Raw genomic sequence first — 21,444 nt, 5'->3', positions numbered from 1 at the left:
ACATGATATAGTAAATCATCTCTCCTCAATTTTTCAACTTTCCTTCTTGCTTGTTCAATGGTCCTTGTTCCATACCCCCTCTCCTTAAATCTTTCACACATCATGTCACACTCTTGATGGAAATCCACCGCATTACCACAATTTCTCCGAGCTCTTAAGAGCTCGCCATAGGGAATACTCTGAATTAAATTTGCAGGGTGTGCACTCCATGCATCCAGTAGGCTATTACCTGCTGTCTTTTTCCTATGTAGTTTTGGGATTAGGCCCTCATTGCTCACTGTCACTTCTACATCCGAAAATTCTACATGTCTAGAATGTATGTGTTCTGTAAATCTCAAATTATATTCATTCACATTTAGTTTCTGTATAAACTGCACTGCTGATATCTCATTCCCTTTCCAGATCACAAAGATGTTGTCAATGAAACGACACCACAAAATCAAATGCCTCTCAAATTCAATTAAAGACTCCGATACCTGTTCCTCCCACCAGCCCATGAATAGATTCGCGTAGCTGGGGGCAAAACAGATGCCCATAGCTGTACCTTGTAACTGCCTGTACAGTTTGTTATAAAAAATAAACAAATTGTTTCTGAGACAAAAGTTCATCATATCACATGACATTTCTGAATGAAAAAACAACGATAAGGATCCTGCCCTTAAAAAGTGTTTCATGACATTCAATCCTAAATCGTGATCTATACAGGTGTATAGACTGGTGACATCCAATGTTACAAGGAGATAATCATCCTCCCACTGGATGCCCTCAATGATCTTCAAGAAATGTGTGGTATCCTTCAAATAAGATGGTAGTGTCTCTACAAAAGGGCCTAAGTAATAATGATATTATATATTATATATATATATATAAAACAAAACATCTGTTCCAGAACCTCCAAACCAGAACTGGAACACATGGCACTGCAGACTGTAAAGGTTTTTACATCTGTTTCTTAAATGTATATATTATAATACCATCAGTGCAAAAGAGAGGACGGTCTACGCATTTGGGCATTATGCCTTCAGCTGGATATATATATATTGTCAGGCTTGTACCTTTCTGTAGGAGTGAAATAGACACAACATAGTTTCCAACTTCCCTATGAATCAAATGGACTCCAAAAGAAGTCATGCTGGACCCACTGGGATGAAGAGACAAACCTTCACCAGGATTGGACCAGATTTCCACCATACGATGTTGGGTGTCTTTTCAGTTTTCTATAAACATAAGAACAACCTTTAGTACCTTAGAATACTCCGTTTAACTTCTTCCCAATTTTATGTAACCTACATTTGATTACCTAATGTCCCTTCTCCCTCTTTTTAGGTGCGGGTTCCTCTCGACTGAAGTGTTATGCAATACTTCTAAATGACAAATTCAAGATAAATAATTCCACAGGTAATTGTCTCAGGTACAGGTAGACATATAACAGTTCGCATTAACACCTACCTAAGTATATATGCTTTACACATCTAGATAATCAAACATCAGTCCTTTAAAATGATTCAAGGTTCAATTAATGATTCCTAGGCGTAATAGGCTTTCATCCCCTGAAATCATAAAATACACAGCATGTACTGACTAAAAAGTCACTGCACTTTAATTAATGTCTTAGACAGGTACTAATAACAACCTTAATGAGAGTCCATTTTATATATCAAAAACGCTGCTGAACACAATAATAAATGTCTTTTCTTTCTAGTAGAAACAAGAACAAAACTAATGGTTGACTTCACCAGTCCTTTTCAACAGGATTCCTTCAGATAGGTATTCCTTCCTTGTTTTGTAGTACAAAATGTAAATGTTACCAATATGTATCGGTTTCTGTTTGAATAATGACTTTTGATTGTCTTTTTCAGGTTGGAATGCGGATAGCAGTCACAGAAGCCGGAAACCTAACGACCCGACAGAGACAAGAGAAACCGGCGTGAGAGGAGGGGAAGCGCTTGGTAAGGACATGACGGACGTAGGACGTGTCAGTCGTTTCCCAGGGAATAGTTTTTCTCTTCACTGTCACGTCCTTGGTATGCAGACGTATTTCAGTTAGTTCTGGTGGCCACATTGGAAAGAGCAGTTTAGACATTTCTATATGGAGAATTAGTCTATCCATGGTTTTACAGTGGAGGATAGATATTTGTATCTGTTTTTTAATTATTCCTCAAATATTAGAGGCAGGGGGAAAGCAACAGCACTTTATAGCACAAGATTACTGGGGCCCACCTTCTCTTTCTCAGTCCTGAGGGCAGGCGATTGTGGGGCTAGGAGTACCCAAACAAAAATTCTAGTGCCCTGTGCAGAGGAGGCAGCAGCAGTGCTTTATAGCTCAAGATCACTGCTGTTAACCTCCTCTGCTCCTCCTCCACAGTCTTGAGTGTGATTGTGGCACAAGGAGATCCAAACAAAAATTCTGGCATCCACTGATTCTTTTCTGTTTCCTGAAGCTGGGTCATTAAGTGCACTGCCTCTATATGCAGATGCATACTATCTATGCACTGCTTTGTGATCTTTTACCTACCTGTCTGGCCTAGCAAGTACATGGCTGACTGTTCCTTCATAATGTGTAAATCCAATGAACATCACTCCCCCCAACACCATGACGTCAGCTGAGTATATTCTGTGATTGGCTTTGTCCATTTCTGTAGTTGCCCTATGAGCTACACCTGCCTCATCTCATTATTGGTATCTTGTCACACATTTGTCTTGTTGTAGGGAACATCTGACCATCTGTGGCAAGCCCTTGATCAAGTGATCTGACTTCTGTTTAATCAATGATTAGCTATTTAAATATACTTTCCTCTTCTCTGTTTGATTGCTGTGCCATTAGAGTTCCTGGCTTCACACTTGGCACCATCATAAAAACACAGAGGAACAAATTTGGCATGGTTCTGTGTCACCCTTGCACATGCAATGGGGCCCAAGTGCAACACAAAACCTAAGTGAAATTTATTTTTGCGTGGCCCTAAGTGGCTTGCTAAATCTGGTGTAACACAAGGCAGCGAAAATTACTGCCATGATTTACTCTATCCTAGGGAGGGGTTCTGTGGGTGGAGCCTGGGTGAGCACCCACGCATCCACCTATGAATTTTGGCGCATTCCCAGATATTGCAATGCGGGTAACCTCAGAATGCATCAAAATGTCCTACGCCTTCAAAGGGGAAGTGTAACAAGGAGAAATATTTTTATTTCTCCTCGTTGTTTCCACTTACTAAGTTTGCTGCATTCTGGCCCTTTCTGTTTCAAGCAGTGCAAGCACAGTGGCTTGCTGCGCTGCATGAAATCTGCCCCAGATTTTCCTCTGCATTGCTGCACACACAAAATAACAATAATAGCAAATATTGAGCCTTCATACAGATCTTCAAGCTTACCTCAATATAGTGGCACTTATTGTCTGCTTATCCACAACTGGAACACATCTCTGACCCTACCCACCAGTTAGGAAGAGGCTGCTCTGTCACCAACAAATATGTATAATCAGCAACAGTCAAAGAAAGAAATATTAAGTTTAGGGAAAGTCACTAGCATAACCTAAAAAACAGTGATGTATTCAATAAAAGACTGAAAGAGCACTTATGCTCTGTTATAGAAGAAAAGGGGAAATGCTTTCAGTCAGGACTACTTATACTGGAATGGTGATGCAATTTTTTTTTCCGATAGAGCCTTCTAACTGCAGTGGGATCCAAAATCTCAGTGGGCTCAGAACCAAGACAACTTGTCAGACTCTATCCATATTTCTAATGAGTGCAAAATACCTTCAGTGGTAGCTGCTCGACCATGATTGGACCAGGGACAGACTCCTCTGCCAGTCCCACCCAAAGCTAACAGTTGTAATGGATGCATTGTTTCTGGGTTGGGGCAGTCTTCTGGGAGAGGTGGAAACCTGAGGACTATGATCTCAGGCAGAAGCTCGCCTCCATTTAAACTTATTGGAAATGTGAGTGATTCTTTAGCACTCAAAGTGCTCCTTATGACCATCAATGGGTAATGATTACAAGTTTACACTGACAACTAGAGTGTTGAAGAGAATTAGGGAAAACTGGGTCCAAATCATCTTAGTGGCCGGGGACTAGGGTGTGGTACTCAGAACTTCTGGCCATGAGTACTTGTTTTGCGATTCTGCTGCTCCTTCTGAAGGACATCCTGTCACAGCAGCAAGGCCGAGTTCTATCAGAGCCAGCACACATTGCACCTTCATGAGTGGAGATTCAGCAGCCAAAGTTTATGGTTTTCGTCCTTTCTCCCAAAGTTGTTGGTGTCACCTTGACAAGTCTGGCAAGTCTTACCAAGTCTGTTTACACAAGACGGTGGAGAGGTTTCTTGTCTGGTATTCCGCCTGGACCATCCAAACCCTAAATGCACAGTTATCAGATGTTGTCTTTGTTTGCTTTCCCCTAGCACAGAAAAGCCTTGCTGGGGCAACAACATAAGGGTTTCTTTTGGTCTTATTACATTTATCTGATCAGCCATCCCTCTCCAAATCAACAGTTGTGTTCTATTTTTTTGAATGGGCTGATCCACATGTTTCCACCAACACTGTTTGTAATGCAGCAGTAGTACCTTAATTTGGTACTCACTTACCTAATGTGCATTCCCTTTGAACCGATGTACAGGTGTCCTCTTTGCCTACTTACCAGCAAAATGACATTCCTCACTGCTACAACATCTGCAAGGTGAATGAGTAAACTCCAGACATTGTCCATGGCTCCACCATACACATTTTCTTCCAACACAACTTATTCCTCCAAACAAAAGCAGCATTCCTGCCCAAGGCAGTCACACCTTTCCATATAGAGCAATCTATCATGTCTTGTGAGTATGTATGGTGGAACCTTTTAGATCCTGAAAGAATCCGCAGAGTGATGATGTAAGTTTCAGAACACAGTGAAGTAAATGCAGATTTTGAATTTTGAGGTTGTGGTTGCACACTGAAGAATAAAGATTTATCCTACATAGCTCTGTATGTGGCGTATTAATTTGCGAGTATCAAGGCTACGGAGGACACTACAGCTGGCGACGATATAGAGGATACGCAACCGGATAATAAACTGTTCTCCCAGAGGGTTTGCTGTGGTCCAAGCAAACTGCTTATGTGTGCAACGTGTGCCTTCGTCTAAGTGCTAACTTGACGTTTGGCGTACGTGGAGTCAAAGCACAACTCCAGACAGTGTGAAACATTTTAAAATAAACAAAGCTTTACTGAAAAGTCCACGCATCATTGGTCAAGAAACTACAAACAGGACCATACAGAAAGGTACTGCACCACTACGCCAAATAAAATTAGACTGTAAACGGAGTGCTACTGCTAAAGGCAGAAACAACCAGGGTTTCAAAAGCAGCGATTGGTAATAGTAGGCTATGCAATAACGCTTTGATCAGAAGCACTGCGAGGCAGAGAGAGAGCAAAAAGAAAGACTAGAAATACAACCACTCAAGTGCATAATAGAGTCTCCTGCCTACCAGAATTGAACAAAGAGAATCATACTGCTGCCAAAGTTGACTCCAAGAGAAATGCCTGGGGTTGTACTCATGCATACGGATACATACCCACAGCGACAAAGGCCCAGTAGAAAGACATTCTGCCAATGGAGACCACCAACGAAGACCCCGAGGCCGGCACATCACAGGGCCAAGGTAGGAGTATGAATGGAACTGATCTAATTTTGAACAGAGGGAGTCGGAGAGAGCACCAGCTGCAGCGTCAGTCAATCCTGTAAACAGTTAAGATGCAGACACCTTCCTGAGATCACCACCACCCTCTGATACTACCAAAAAGTAGAATACTGGTGACAGATGGACTGCTTGGATAGAGACAATTGATGATTTCAATGATGCACTAGAAGAAACAGATAATAAAGATTAGCAAATACCTCAAGAATCATACTGGTTATGGTGTAAAAGAAGTCATAAAGAAAATGCTGCAAACTGATGAATTTACGTGTTGTCAAATTAAAAACTACTTGTGTAGGAAAATGCCACTGTTGGCATGGTTACCTCCCCACTTTTTGCCTAGTTTTGATGCCAACTTTGAAAGTGTGCTGGGACCCTGCTAACCAGACCCCAGTACCAGTGTTCTTTCCCTAATACTGTACCTTTGTTTCCACAATTGGCACATCCCTGGCACACAGTTAAGTCCCTTGTAAAAGGTACCCATGGTACCAAGGGCCCTGTGGCCAGGGAAGGTTTCTAAGGGCTGCAGCATTGTTATGCCACCCTGGGGACCCCTCACTCAGGACATGCACACTGCCTTGCAGCTTGTGTGTGCTGGTGGAGAGAAAAAGACTAAGTCGACATGGCAACCCTGGCCTGTGGCATAGGTAAGTCACCCCTCTAGCAGACCTTACAGCCCTAAGGCAGGGTGCCCTAAACCACAGGTGAGGGCATAGCTGCATGAGCAATATGTCCCTACAGTGTCTAAGTCCATTCTTAGACATTGTAAGTGCAGTGTAGCCATATTGAGTATATGGTCTGGGAGTTTGTCACTACAAACTTCACAGCACCATAATGGCTTCACTGAATACTGGGAGGTTGGTATTAAACTTCTCACACAATAAACCCACACTGGTGCCAGTGGGATTTATTGCAAAAAAGGAACACAGATGGCATCCTAGAGATGCCCCCATATGTTAGCCCAACTGCTAGTGTAAGATTGACTGGTCTATGCCAGCCTGCCACTTTCAGACGAATTTCTGACCACATGGGGTGAGTGCTTTGTGCACTCTGTGCCTGTCCTTGGTGGAGGTGCTTCACACTCCCCCTGCAGGAAATGTAACACCTGGTGATGAGCCTCAAATGCTCAAGCCTCGGGTTACAGAGCCCACAGGGCACTCCAGGTAGTGGAGATGCCCACCCCCCTCTCCCCCTCAGACACAGCCTAACTGTGGCTGCAAGTCTGGTGGGAAAATTAGGAAAACAGGAAGGAGTGACCACCCCAGCCAGGACTACCTCTACGGTGTCCAGAGCTGAGGTGAACCCCTCCCTGCAGAATCCTCCATTTTGGTTTGGAGGACAGGGACGAATAGGGATAGGAATGTGCCCCCCACCCCCAAAGGGAGTGGGCACAAGGAGGGTGTAGCCACCCTCAGGGACAGTAGCCATTGGCTACCGCCCCCTGACCCTAACATGCCCCTAAATCTAGAATGTAAGAGCCTCCCTGAACCCAGCTCACCAGATTCCTGGCGACCTACAAAGAAGAAGAAGGACTGCTAAGCTGAAACCCCAGCAGAGAAGAAAGAAGACAGCAACTGCTTTGGCGCCCACCCTACCGGCCTGTCTCCTGCTTCAAAGAACCTGCAACGTGTCCAGCGGGCCCAGAGATCTCTGCCAACTCCAGAGGACTGTCCTGCACCCAAAAGGACCAAGAACTCCAGAGGACAGCGGCTCTGTCCCAAAGAAACTTTCTACCAAGGACTCCGGATGCGTGAGTCCTGATCCCTGTGCACCCGAAGCCCACTTCCAGTGTCCAGGTGGTCCACCAGCAAGAAAGGGTCCCCAGGCGATTGGGAACAAGAGCCCACCCTGCGTTGACCCCTCCAAGCCCCCACGACAGCTCCTGCAGAGAGAATCCAGAGGTCCCCCCCAACCGCAAGCTCCGGAACAAGATATCTGTTGCCTAAAGGACACACTGCACCCACAGCCCCCAGGCCTTGGAGAACCTGACCCCTGGTGCAGCATTGACCAGCTGGCGGCCCTCTGCCCTATCCGACCAGGGGTGTGCCCATGGCACCCTTCCTGTCCTGGATCTTGCCTGCAGTCTCTGAGTGACCCCTGGGGTCTCCCTATAGACTTGCATTGGAAACCCGACATCCTATTTGCACCCCTCACCTGGCCGCCCCCGTGCCGCTGAGGCTCCGAGTCATGGGTACTTAGCTGCTGGCTGACCGGATTCCGAGTACCTCCAGCCTCATAGGAGCCCATGTTAACTTGGCTCGCCTTTGACCTCTGCACCCAACCGGCCCGTTTTACTGGTGGTGAGTGTTTGGGGTTAACTTGAACCCCGAACAACGGACTACCTAAAACCCGGAGATGGGAACTGTAAGTCATGCACTTACCTGTTACACTGTTCAATCTTGTCTTCTCCCAGGAACTGTTGAAAATTTCAGTGGGTCCACTTTTAAAATAGCTTTTTGCCATTTTAAAGAAAACTGTATACATTGTTGATTCCATTCAAAGTTCTGATTATAACTATGCAAAGTACCTGATTTAGATCTTGGCAGTAACAGTCCTGCTGTCGATTTCCCACTGGATTCCCCATTTGTCAACTTGGCGGAGCACCCACCTATTTAGATGATAACAATCCCATAGATGTCTTGGCCAAGAATCAACTCCAGAGTTGACGGCGCCATAGCCTTTTCTTGCCAAGCCAATCATGATGTGGATTCCCGCCAACCTAACTGTGGCGGCCAAGCCGTCACACCTTAATTGGCGGATTGGAGAGATATAAGCACAAAACCTATCTTTTTTCCATTTTTCCCATTTCCTGCTGCCATTAATCTGATTGTACCAGTACTACCTCTGATGCTGGTACTGGACCATGATGAAAATCACCCCCATTGTCGCCGGAACAAAAGGTAAGTCACTGTTTAGCCTGCCATCCTTGGAATTGTCACTGTACACTAGCACTGGACTCTAGCATGTTTAATAAATACTTGCAAGCAATAGTAGTACAGTGATGTGCAATGCATATGTGTGCAATGTCGTAGTTAGAAAAATGTTTAAAAACACACCTCGAGATATTAGTAACACCCACCAATCTGGTACTAACTGCCTTCATGGCAATGGACACCTACACAGCAATCCCAAATCGAAATGTGTCCATACAGGTGTGTGCAATAATTTTGCCTAAACTACCATATCATATGCATAAACAGTATACCAAATAGGAATTACTGAACTCAATGATAATGTAGCAATTGCACTACAAAATGCTACAAGTGGGTGTACACAGAATGTACAACTAATCTTACCTCTAAACTGCAAACATGTCAGAGATGTATGAAGGTCACAGTCCCCTTGGTTTGTGCAATTTATGACAAACATTAGAAGTCATTAAACTGTAAAGTGTCAGGTTCCCTGTTAATGCATTTGTGCATATTATTGACAAATGCATTCTCAAGTCACAATAACAGAACACATATATTTTTGGTGTAGGTGTTCGGTATCATGCTTACACTAAAATTGACATGGTCATCCAAAATGTACAACATTAATGTATGCTGTTAGAAATTGAGGTCTCTAGTTGGAAAAGGTATGCACCCTGTCCAAGTAGGTATCTCAATCCTAGTCAGTGTAAGTCACAAAACAATCCAATTATCCTGTGCTCACCCTCTGGTTGCTTGGCATACAGCAGGCAGGCTTAACTTAGTCCCTTACGGTGTCCACGGAGGTGAGGCATCTGTTCCGTTCTGTTAGGGAGGGGAGGCGGGGTGTCGGTTCTGTCCAGTTGCAGGGGAGCTGATGCAGCACCGGTGGCGAAGCATCAGTTCCTTGTGCCCAGGTGCAATGGATGAATCCAGTTGGTCAAGATGTGATGTGTCGACTTCGTAGTGTCACGTTCACACAGTGGGACGTCAGCAGCGTCGCAGCAACATTGTATTTGCATTGCAGGTGGCAGTTCTTGCATTCAGCAAAGACCACGGACCTGGAGCAGGCAGCGGTGTGGCATCGGGCAGCAGCGTTGGTGCTGGAGTTGCTGAAGTCAGTGCTGCAGTTGCTGAGGTCAGTGAACTAGCTAGAAGCTAGTAGATGAAGTCTTTGCTGTCCTGGAGACTTCAGAATAGGAGGCAAGCTCAATCCAAGCCCTTGGAGAACACTTGTGGGGAAGGCAGAGTCCTTCCAGCAGAATCAGAGGTCAGCAAGCAGCAGGGCAACAAGCGGGGCAGCAGGCCTTTTCAGCAAAGCAGTCCAGATGAGTCCTTTGAGCAGCCAGGCAGTCCCTCTGACACAGTCCAGGTATAGATCCAGAAGTGTCTGATTTGGTGGGGTCAGATATCCAGTATATATACCCAAAAGTGCCTTCAAAGTGGGGAAAACTTCAAAGAGTGATGTGCACAAGTTCCCCCTTCGGCCTAGTCCTGTCTGCCAGTATCCCTGGTGGGGGGGTATCAGTCCTTTGTGTGTAAGAGAGAGTCCCTCCACCCTTCCTGCCCAGGGAGTCCCATTCAGTATGCAGATGAATGCAGATGTGACTGATTGTCTTGTGTTTATTGCTGTCTGGGTGGAATGCACAAGGGGAGCTGCCAACCAGCACAGAACAGACATGGATTGGAGACAGAGTGTAAGGCACAGATGGCAGTAAGTACAGAGAAATGCCCACTTTCTAAAAGTGGCATTTCTAAAATAGTAATACTAAATACAAAGTCACCAGTAAGCAGGATTTTCAATTACCATTCTGGCCATACTACACACACAGGACTACTAATTTCAGATCAGAATCTACCACTTAAAAGTATATAATAACAGTTCTAATGCTGGCCCAGTAGTGGAAAAAGTATTTGTGAGTGTTTCTCTACCAGGACATGTAAAACACATAGGTACATGTCCTGCCTTTTACTTACTTAGCACCCTGCCCTCTGGGTTACCTAGGACCTACCTTAGGGGTGACCTATATGTAGATAAAGGGGAGTTCAAGGTGTGGCAAGTAGTTTTAATTGCCAAGTCGAAGTGACAATGAACCTGCACACACAGCCCTTGAAATGGCAGGCCTGAGACATGGTTAAGGGACTACCTATGTGGGTGGCACCATCAGTGCTGTAGGACCAGTAGTAGCATTTAATTGTGCTGTAGGACCAGTAGTAGCATTTAATTTACAGGCCCTAGGCACCTTTAGTGAACTTTACTTGGGACTTACAAGTAAATTAAATATGCCAATTGGGTAGGAACCAATGTAACCATATTTAGGGGAGAGAGTATATGCACTTTAGCACTGGTCAGCAGTGGTAAAGAGTGCAGAGTCCGAAAACCAGCAAAAACAGTGTCAGAAAAATAGAGGGAGGGAAGAAGGGAGGGAAAAAGTTGGAAGATGACTGCCCTAAGGCTGTCAGGTCTAACATATGCATTATAAAAACATATCTAAAAAAGAAAACCTGTGCTTGTCACTGTCGCAAATGAGAATAAGTGCATGGCACACACATTAGCAGAAATAACATAATCAGCAAACAATAAGAAACAATCTAAAAATAAGGCTATGGCAAAATTATTCTCAAAATATTTTTTGTATGTAAATGAGGTAACTCAAAGGCTCAAGATTACAAAATCCCAAGTCTTGGTTGCACGCCCATAACTTGCATTGCGAAATAAGATTCCTCTGGAAGGGGCATCTATGGGACACAGAGCAGGCACCTCAATGATGTAACATGGGGTGGGGGGCTCGAGGGGGGTAGGTTTGGGAGGGGTGGGTTTGGATTTGGGAGGGGGGGTTTGACTTTGGAAGGGGTGGCTTGAGATGTGGAAGGGGTGGCTTGGGATGTAAAAGGGGTTTTCAAGACGTGTGGGTGGGGTGGTCTTACATTTGGGAGGTGTGGTCTGGGATAAGGAAGGGATCATGGCCAGGGCAAACACCAGGTCCCCCTTAGGGAAAAAGGTAGGGTGTTTGAGAGGGGTTTGGGACTGGGAGGTAGAGGGAGGGGCAGTGTCTGATGTGCATGTGTCTGTTGGTGCCTGTGGGTCTGGTATATGATATGCATGTTTTTAGGTGTTTTTGACTGGGTGTCTGTTATGTGGGTGGGTGTGGGCTTTTGCGTACAGTATGTGTGTGCGTGGATGGGTCTGCTGTGAAGGTGCTGTGGGTGGTTGTGGTGTCTGTAGATGTGCTGGTGCATGTGTGGTTGGTGGTTGTGGTGGCTGCAGGTGTGGTGGAAATGGATTTTTGTGTCATGGTGGGTGTGGTTTCTCCGGGTGTGCTTCTGGTTGCTGTGGATCAGTGTGTTGTGGTGGCTGAGGTGTCTGGGGTGTGCTGGTGGTGAGTGTGGATGTTTGTTCCATGGTGCTTCTGGTGTTTGTGAGTATGCTTGTAGTGGTGGGGGTGTGGGGTCTGTATGTGTGTGTCTGTCTCTGTTTTTCTTCCTGTGTTTGTGTGTGGATGTGCTGCTTGAGTGTGTTTGAGTGACTGCATGCAAATGTGTGTTTGTGTTTTGGATAGACCTAGGAAGAAGGATTTGGGATGGGGAAGGGGTGAGAGTTGGACAGGAGGTTGGGATACGATCAGTGAGGAGGCCAGACTCGGGAATGACCTCTGTAGGCCAGACATGGCATGGTAAATGCCATCCAGGTAAGCTAGCGTCTGTGTCATCTTCCAATTAAACCCCCTGGATGGCATTTAGTGGTGCAGTCTGGCCTATAGAGATAGTCTGCAACAGATCAATAGCGTCCTCATTGAGCGCAGCCTATATGACAGGGGCATGGGGGAAGTGCCTGCAGCAAAGTTGACTCCACACCTTGTAGGGGTGGCTATAGTCAAAAGGGAGGAGCAAGAGTGAGGGTGGAGTAGGTTGGTGATTAAGGGCAACGGGTATTGGTTCATTACTGTTATGTCATTGATAGGTCGGTAATCAATACACGTTCTTAGATCACCCTCCTTTTTGTCACAAAAAGAAAAGAGGAGACTGAAGATTTGGAATGTCGTATGAACCCGTTCTCCAGATAGTCATCAAGGTAGGCACATAGATGGTCATTCTCCTTTTCAGTAAGGGAGTAGATACAGCTAAAGGATAGCTTGGCTCTAGGAAGCAGATCCATAGCCCCTTGTTTATCAAACACTGCCAATAAATCAGTGTATACTTCTGGTATAGCCCCCTGAAAAACAGAGCCAGTTGCTGTTGATGGAAAAGCATGAGTCTGGACTGACCAATTGTGCTGTGGTTTGTTTCGGGTAACAGGAAGAACTTCAGTATTCAAAATCCATGGTGATAACTCTGGACAACCAGTCAATACATGGGTTGTGTGTAGCCAGCCACAGAAGGCCCAGTATAAGTTTGAACTGGGGAGCATCGATGACATAGAATATGATGCGTTGCCTATGGTCGTTTTTGCAGAACATCTCCATGGGTTCTGTTTGGTAGCATATTAAACTGGAGGTTAAGTCTGTACAGTTTCAGGTCTTTCTTTGGTTACAGTAGCTATACCGAGGTCTAGAAAATATTGTGTATCAATGAAGTGCCCAGTAGCCCCAGAATCGATGGAGGTGTTGACATGCCATGTTTGACCAACATAGAAACCAAGGTAACAGCCATACCAACATGATGGTGAAAAATGAAGGGTGATATGCCTGAGGCCTTCATAGACGACAAACACAGTGGATCGGCATCCACGTCTACTGAGCCTGGTCTTTTCCTGCCACTTCCCCATGCATCACAGGAAGGTGAATGGTCTATTAGATCTAAGTTTAGTAGGCTTCACCGGACACTCTTTTATGTAGTGGCCGTTCCTACCACAGTACAAACATAGGTTCTGCTTCCATCTCTTCTTTTTCTCATCTTCGGACAAGAGACCACAAACATGCCCTGTCTGCATCGGTTTGGAGGTGTCATGTGGCTTGCATGTGTCCACTTTGGGTTTATCTCAGAACGTAAGAAATCTATGCTCACCACCCTTGCCTTTTTTTTATTTACTTTTTAGTAGCCTGTAGTTAAGTTTGACAATTAGATCTATAAAAGCCCCTATCTCCTCTGGAGGTTCTGCCATCTGTGCTATAAGGTCCTTGAGGTCATCACGTAACCCATGATAGAACACAGATATCTTCTTTGACTCAGGCCATTGTGTTTCTTTCACTCACTGATTAAAAGAAGTCACATAATGCAGCTGGTCGGGCTGCCCTGTTTAAGACTAATGAGCTTGTTGTCTGCAGCTTGTACAAAAGTGTGACGGGAAGACATCCTTTACATAGTGCCATTAAAAGTGGTGAAATCGTATAACATGGGGTCATTATTTTCAACCAAAGGGATCAACCATTCAGCAGCATCCTCAGCAGGTAGAGATGATAAATGCTGTTTTGGATGCGTCATCTGGAAACGCTAGAGCACAAGCCATGAAGTAGAAGTGGCACTGATTGAGAAAAATGGTCAACCCGGAAGTTCAACCCAGGCTCATAGCTATTTCCAGGTGAAACATGCAAGTGAGTGCTAGAATGCTAACATCCCAGCAGGTAGCTGTGGGCTGGGTCACACACTTGTGACAGAGCAGGGATACGCATGTCCACGCGTTCATGCTTCCTCTACCCTTAGGGGTTGGACAGCTCAGAAACAAGGTTTACTGGCCAGATCCAGGACACAGATGCTCATGATCATATTGTCATTGTACCAACTTACCAATGTAAAGTCTGAAACATCATCTGTATCATAAGTGCATACTATGCCATGTCAGCTGTAATAGGGCCTACATTACCTACTCGAATTTGTGATGGAGCATCACACCCGACCTAGTCCTCAAATGGGGCATGTTTGGTACAAATGTCCCTCATTACATGGAGAAAATGCAGGTAGCCCTTTTTTGCAAGCAGACATGTCTGCTCAAAACAGTACTTGGCTTGTGATGAGGAAGCTAGTGAAAACCTTTAGCACAAAACACCTCACCAAACACAGCATCAGACATCGTCTGAATAACCCACACCCCCGGAAATCCTCATCTGTGTGGGACGTGTGTCAACCGACATGTTGATGCCAAACAACATTGCTGTAAATCAAAAAGATTAAACAACAAGAATAGCTACGTACAATAACTCACCCCCTTGATTCTGCTCAACTGCCCATCAAACTCTGGGTAGGCCACTGAAATGATGGGGCCATTAGGGGGTGAGAGTGCAGCACACACGCTTGCCTCGTTGGAAGGCCTGGCCGATCTGGACTTTGGCTGACTTACTGGTCCAGCATCAGAGGTCCTCCAACCTCTTCCTGCAATGCAGGCTGTACCGCTTATGGACCCCCAGGATCCGCACCTTCTTTGCAATGGCCTTCCAAATGTCCGGCTTTCAATGGCATTGACCTGTATAGATGAAAAAAATAAAACAGCAAAAGAGATTTTGAGTGATTTTGTCTGCCTGTGGTAGTGTGACACAATTTTGTTGCATCTCTCACTTCCATTCCCAAAACAGTCAGTACAATTTGTTTTTAAAAATTTAAAATTTCCTAGGTAATACTAATTGGCAGTGATCTGTTAGGAACCCTCAACACATTCTCTCTCCTCATGTTACCAATCCAGGCCACAAACATCATCTAGGCTAGGGCTACGAAACCTGTACTGTTGTGACAGCCAATCATGATTACTCCTCATCATTGTGAGACACTAAAGGCCAAACAACCTGTATATTATTGCCACATAACTCCAAGCACTGCTACATTGTCTTCATGCCTAATCTTCAAAGAGACAGATACTTTGGTTTGCACCACCGACAGTGACTTAGGGCAGTATGGAAGGGCTGCCATGTGTCAGTGAAAGCATGGTGTTGGGTGATGTATCAGCCATTGTGTGTAGTAATGGGACATATGTGTATGGATGATTGAGAGTCTGTGTCATTTAGACTTGCAGCACAGAAAATACCTTTCCCCATAGGTGGCACCATGACATGTTTGAAACGTACCAATACATTTATTTTTAGGAATGGGATGTAATTTCACTTGACAGAACAGCATCAGACAACTCCACAACTTTAAGGATTCTTCTTGCACTTTACATTTCATTCATTTTGACATGGGCTGTATGTTTTCACTTACACTAGTGGTACAGTGTCTACTGGCCACTGGAAGTAAGGGGCCTGCAGTTTGTCTAATGAAATATGGAATTGTGAGTTACATGAACAGACAATTGAGCTTATTCTTTCAGGTGACTTTTCATTTCAATGAACAGGCATTTCTAACATTGACAAATAACATCCTGTACCCAGCTAAATCATTCAGTTCACTACACTACAATAACAACATTTCACTCATAAACAAAAGGGGACAAATTAGCCTGTGTACAAAGTACGAACAAATTAATTTGTGAAACATTTCCCACTCAAACATGTACCTGTTCCTCTGGGTTTCCATTAAGGTGGATGTGCAGGTAGAGGACCTCCTTATTGAGGATATCCAACTCCTCAGGGGAGAAGGCAGGGGCCCTGTAACCTGTTTTGCCCAGCACCCTGGCTCCCTAAGGACGGAAACAGCAGCAAACGTCAAGTAGGTGTTGTTGGCTGCAGTGTTAGGAGGCAAGTGAGCTATGTTCCAGACACTGAGTACAAATACATAGCATATGTGCTTTGTGTCGGAGACGGACACAGCCAGTGGCTTTCGTGCTTAGTCGTCACACATGTTAGTCTATGGCAGTGTTTGTTGTGGAGTTTTCTACCTACTACAGAGTCAACTTAGGCCAATGGCTGATGGAGAGCCAGTGTCCTGATGGCAAGATCAGGCACCTGCCATTTTAGGATGTGTAGCTCTGTATTTTTTAATTGTATTTGTATCACCAGCAGTTAAAATGGTGGCTAATTTCTATACAAATATCAGATATGTACAACACAGTTTTTGGAATGATATGAAATATACAAAAGTGAACCGTAACTGTGTATGACATTGATAGTGCTGAGGGTATGTTATAATTCTATTGACAGTAATTATCAAAAAAAAAATGCACACATGAAACATTTCAAATGTATTATTCATACATTATGGGCCTGATTACGATCTTGGTGAATGGGATACTCCGTCACAAATGTGACGGATATCCCGTCCGCTGTATTACAAGTTCCATTATATCCTATGGAACTTGTAATACGGGGGACGGGATATCCGTCACATTTGTGATGGAGTATCCCATTCGCCAAGATTGTAATCAGGTCCCTTGTGTCAAAAAATGTCAGACCTGTAAAACATGTTGGTTTTAATTTGCAAAGATGTTTGAAAATTATGGTAACATATATGACACAATAAGATCACTAATCTGACCAAGATATGAGATGTGTGTTGATTGTGAAAGTCGTGTGTGACAATTTTAATTGATAGTTTGTTTTCCTTACATGCAGATATACGAACCTAGGGATGGGTAGATGAAGGCGTCCTCAAGCCTTCAGACATTTCCAGACCATGCCACCATGGATGAATAGTACATTATCAAAAAGTTTAGATTAGATAGGCAAACTATACTGGATTTGTGTCAGCAGCTGGAGCCTGGTCTCATGCCACTGAATAGGAACACAACAGCAATGACACCAATAGTGAAACTCATGGCAGTACATCATTTTGTGGCCACTGGCTCTTTTCAATACATTGTGGCAGTATCTGGAGGCATGTCACAGCCAACTTTCAGTGGTGTGCTCCAAGAAGTCCTTGCTTCAATGATGAGACACATCAACAGCTTATTCCAGTTTCTAAGAGATCAAGATTTGGCCAGTGTGAATGGAGAAGTTTATGATTTGGCTGCCCTACCTTATGTGGTGTGAGCAATTGATGGCACACATATTGCCTTGGTGCCACTACACTCCAAGGAATATTTCTATTGCAATCTGAAGAACTTCCATTCCATCAAAGTGCAAGTTGTCTGCTTACTGGATTTATACAATTTAAGTGTGTCTGTCCACGTGCCTGGGTCAACACATGATTCCCTTGTACTGTGGAACAGCACCATACCCCTGCAAATGTCACAACTTGGACCTGAGAGAGCCTGGCTTGTTGGTAAGTACAATATGACATGAGGATCATTTGCTCTAATCCCAGTTTAGGAATGTACAATGGTTTGATATAATTTTAATCTATCAATTTATTGCTTCCATGGAGAAGACTCAGCGTATCCTAACTGACCATGGGTGTTGGCACTACTGAGGAATCCAACAATGCCAGGGCAAGTCCGCTTCAGAGAGGCCCATGGAAGAACACGGAGGCCAGTAAAGTGGACTTTTGGGCCGATGTAGGTACTTGGACAAGACCGGTGGAGTCCTCCTCTACTTCCCCAATAAGGTGTGCCAAATCACAGTTGCCTGCTGCATGCTGCACAACACCGCCCATCCCAATTATCGCTGAGGAGGGAGACCATGAAGAGCCACTCAGTGAGGATATCGAAATGCCCAATGAAGATGACAGTGGTGAAGAGGAAGAAATTGACCTGCATCAAGATGTCATTGACCACTTACTCACCTGAGTGTAAGTTACCCTTACATATTGTGACATCCAAAGTCAGAACAACTTGTGACATACTGAACTATCAGTCTGCAGTTGAAATTTGGTAGGAATGGTCAGTTCAGGAAAGTCCAAGGCAAAGATGTTTGTGGATCATAGTTTCCCTACATTCACTACTATGTTTATTGACATATTAACTTTGCCTGTACTAAGTATATGTGCCCTCCTAATTTGAGTCAAATTGTATATGTGAAATCATTAATTTTCCCCTTTTGTTGTCGGGACTTACTGGCTATTACCTTTTCATAAGAGTAAAAGGGGCATAACATAGTTTCCAATTTCCATGTGAATCAAACAGACCATAAAAATCATCAAGTCTGACCCAACGAGATGAAAGGACAAAGCTTGGTCAAGGGGGACACCTGTCTTCCACTGGACAAGGTCATGGTTGTCTTTACAGCTTCTAGAAAATAAACAACACTACTTAGAATTAGGGCTAGAATATGCACGAATAAGGTTGTATAATAATTTGACCCACTCCCACATACCTAATGACCCTTCCTCCTTTAAATAAATGGGTGGTTCTTTTTGGCTGAATCCACTATTTGCTATAACTAAGAAACATAACTCAGAACTGTTATTTCATAGAACTCATACAGGGAAACATGCTCTAGATATGAATATATAAATTAGTAAAAATCATGAGCTACCTTAACAACAATTCCTCACAGAATCAGTATTAAAGTCATTTATCGGTTTCCATTAATGTGCATCTCCTGGTATATAGAGTTCAATATTTCATCAGCATCAATACTAATCTGGTTTTAAATCAAGGTTCATCTACTTCTATGTCAATGTTCATTAGTTCATCAGTTCATACATTAATCATATGTAGTCCTCCTTGAATTAGTTAAATAGTTGTCAGTCTATCAAACTTTAAGGAAATAATAATAATAACAGGTATTTCTTGTCCTTATGTGTTTTATGAATAACAAAGATGGTTAACGTCACCAATACAATCAGAAAAGAAAACAATCAGATACATCTCTGTAAATACTTATTCACAGGTTGGAATTATGTTACCCAAATTGAAGAGTTTGCCACTTCAATAATGTTCCTTGTTTTTTTGTGTTTTACAGGGAGCCAACAGGTCAGGAGCAAGGGTTTCGAGAAAGCAGGAAGCCCGACAATCCCAACGGTTGAAGACAAACCCGCCGAATCCAGCAGGAGCAGAGGACATCAAGGACCCAGACGAGGAGGAAGCGGAAGGCAGAAGGAACACCTTAAGGGGACCGCACAGCCGGGTGCGCCTCAGCAAATTTGTCATGCTTAATCTGCGTAAACCAAGCCAAGAATTTATCAATCTGCTGGCCCTCCTCATACACTTGTTGCTGCTAGGCTTTGGAATTATTGATTTCTTCTAATAAAAAAAACACTTACATTTTGTTTAGCCTTCTCCAAACCATTCTCTATAGACCCCTTACTTGCTGAGCTTATAATAGCCCTCAGAGTCGTATCAACCGCAAATTGTAGCTCCTTTATTTGCATAATGGGCTCTTTATTTGGATTGGCTTTGTAAGCAATAATGCACCCACTTGCAGTGGCCTTAAAAGCTTCCCAAACTGAAAACAACAGGCCATATTTTTATTAACTGAAAAATTAAGATAAGCATGCCCGCGTGTCCTCAAGCCATTCCTGATTGGTTAGTAAAGCCCTATCAAGCTGCCAATTAGACCTCCTACTTGTAAAAATGGTTGTTATTGACACCGCCGAATGAACCATGAAGGCATTCGCCTAGGTGTCCATCACAGCCTTTTTAAGGGGCTGGGGGGCTAAAATAAAATCAAGACGGGACGCAGTTTGAAAGCATTGTGAGATGCATGTAAAGTTTGTTATACCAGGATGCTCAGCATGCCAAGGATCTAAAAGACTGAAATCCTGTTTTATCGCAGAGATCACTTTCTTAGTCTTAGGCTTCAGCTTTTTTTAGCCTTATTAGATGTATCTAAAGACATATCCTGAAAAAAGTTAAAAATGCATTAGAATACCTCATGGCAATAAATGTTTTGGGAAAATTACACTTCAAATGAGTCTTCTGTATAAAAATTACCTCTGGATAGAATGCCATTAACCATCGTATCAATACCCCATATTTGTGCTTGTTAAGAATCCAATTTGCATTACAGGAAATAATCCTTAAGTTTTGCATTACTAAAATTCTGTGGTCTGCTGCCGTCAGCCCTGTCTGTGCTCTTCTTAATTGATCTACTTTGATGAAGCTAAATTTTTCCTTTTTTCCCCCTAAAAGTGCACACTTCCACCCAGACCTCACTCACACAAGGAACCCTGTGCCCCTCTGCCCTCCCTCTCCTGGAAGGGGGGGAATTGCCCGCACTACCCCTCACCAAATCCCACCAAAAAGGAGGCCATGTCACAGCACCCCAACACACTCATGCCCCTTTCCCCCCCAAAGGACACCACTTTTCAAAATGTACCAACACCACATGGAACTATATAAAGTTGTGGAAAGGGATCATGAGCTGCCACCTCTCAACTGAGCCCCAAAACCAGGGCCTCAGTTGAATATCTTCCAGAGAAGTTCTTGTGCCTCCCTGTTAGACCTGACAGCCTTAGGGTGGTCACCCCTAACTTTTTGCCTGCCTCCCTCCACTTTTGAGATATTGTTTTGCTGGTTTTTAGACTCTGCACACTTTACCACTGTTAACCAGTGCTAAAGCTAAAGTGCATATGCTCTCTCCCTTTAAACATGGTAATATTACATCACACCAAATTGGGCTATTTAATTTACTTATAAGTCCCTAGTAGAGTGCACTATATGTGCCCAGGCCCTGTAGATTAAAAGCTACTAATGGGCCTGCAGCACTGATTGTGCCACCCACTTCAGTAGCCCCTTAACCTTGTCTCAGGCCTGCCATTGCAAGGCCTGTGTGTGCAGTTTCACTGCCAATTCGACTTGGCATTTAAAAGTACTTGCCAAGCCTAAAACTCCCCTTTTTCTACATATAAGTCACACCTAGGGTGTGCCCTCGGTAACCCCTAGGGGAGGGTGCTGTGTAGGTAAAAGGCAGGACATGCACCTGTGTAGTGTACATGTCCTGGTAGTGTAAAACCCCCAAATTCGTTTTTACACTACTGCAAGGCCTGTTCCCTTCATAGGCTAACATTGGGGCTGCCCTCATACATTGTTTGAGTGGTAGCTGCTGATCTGAAAGGAGTAGGAAGGTCATAATTACTATGGCCAGAATGGTAATACAAAATCCTGCTGACTGGTGAAGTTGGATTTAATATTACTATTTTAGAAATGCCACTTTTAGAAAGTGAGCATTTCTCTGCACTTAAATCTTTC

General features: G+C 44.0%; 1 long non-coding RNA gene across 1 annotated transcript; it reads left to right on the top strand.

Moving 5' to 3' along the window:
- The first annotated feature begins 1,701 nt into the window (after positions 1–1,701).
- LOC138247216 (uncharacterized) lies at positions 1,702–20,127 on the top strand. The gene is made up of 3 exons (XR_011194369.1): positions 1,702–1,767; positions 1,860–1,949; positions 19,217–20,127. It is a non-coding gene; the product is annotated as an uncharacterized lncRNA (long non-coding RNA).
- The last annotated feature ends 1,317 nt before the right edge of the window (positions 20,128–21,444 follow it).

The sequence above is a fragment of the Pleurodeles waltl genome, chromosome 7 (genome assembly GCF_031143425.1).
Source record: "Pleurodeles waltl isolate 20211129_DDA chromosome 7, aPleWal1.hap1.20221129, whole genome shotgun sequence".
Lineage (NCBI taxonomy): Eukaryota > Metazoa > Chordata > Amphibia > Caudata > Salamandridae > Pleurodeles > Pleurodeles waltl.
Note: the sequence above shows the minus strand (reverse complement) of the source record. Positions and strands in the feature narration are given on the sequence as shown.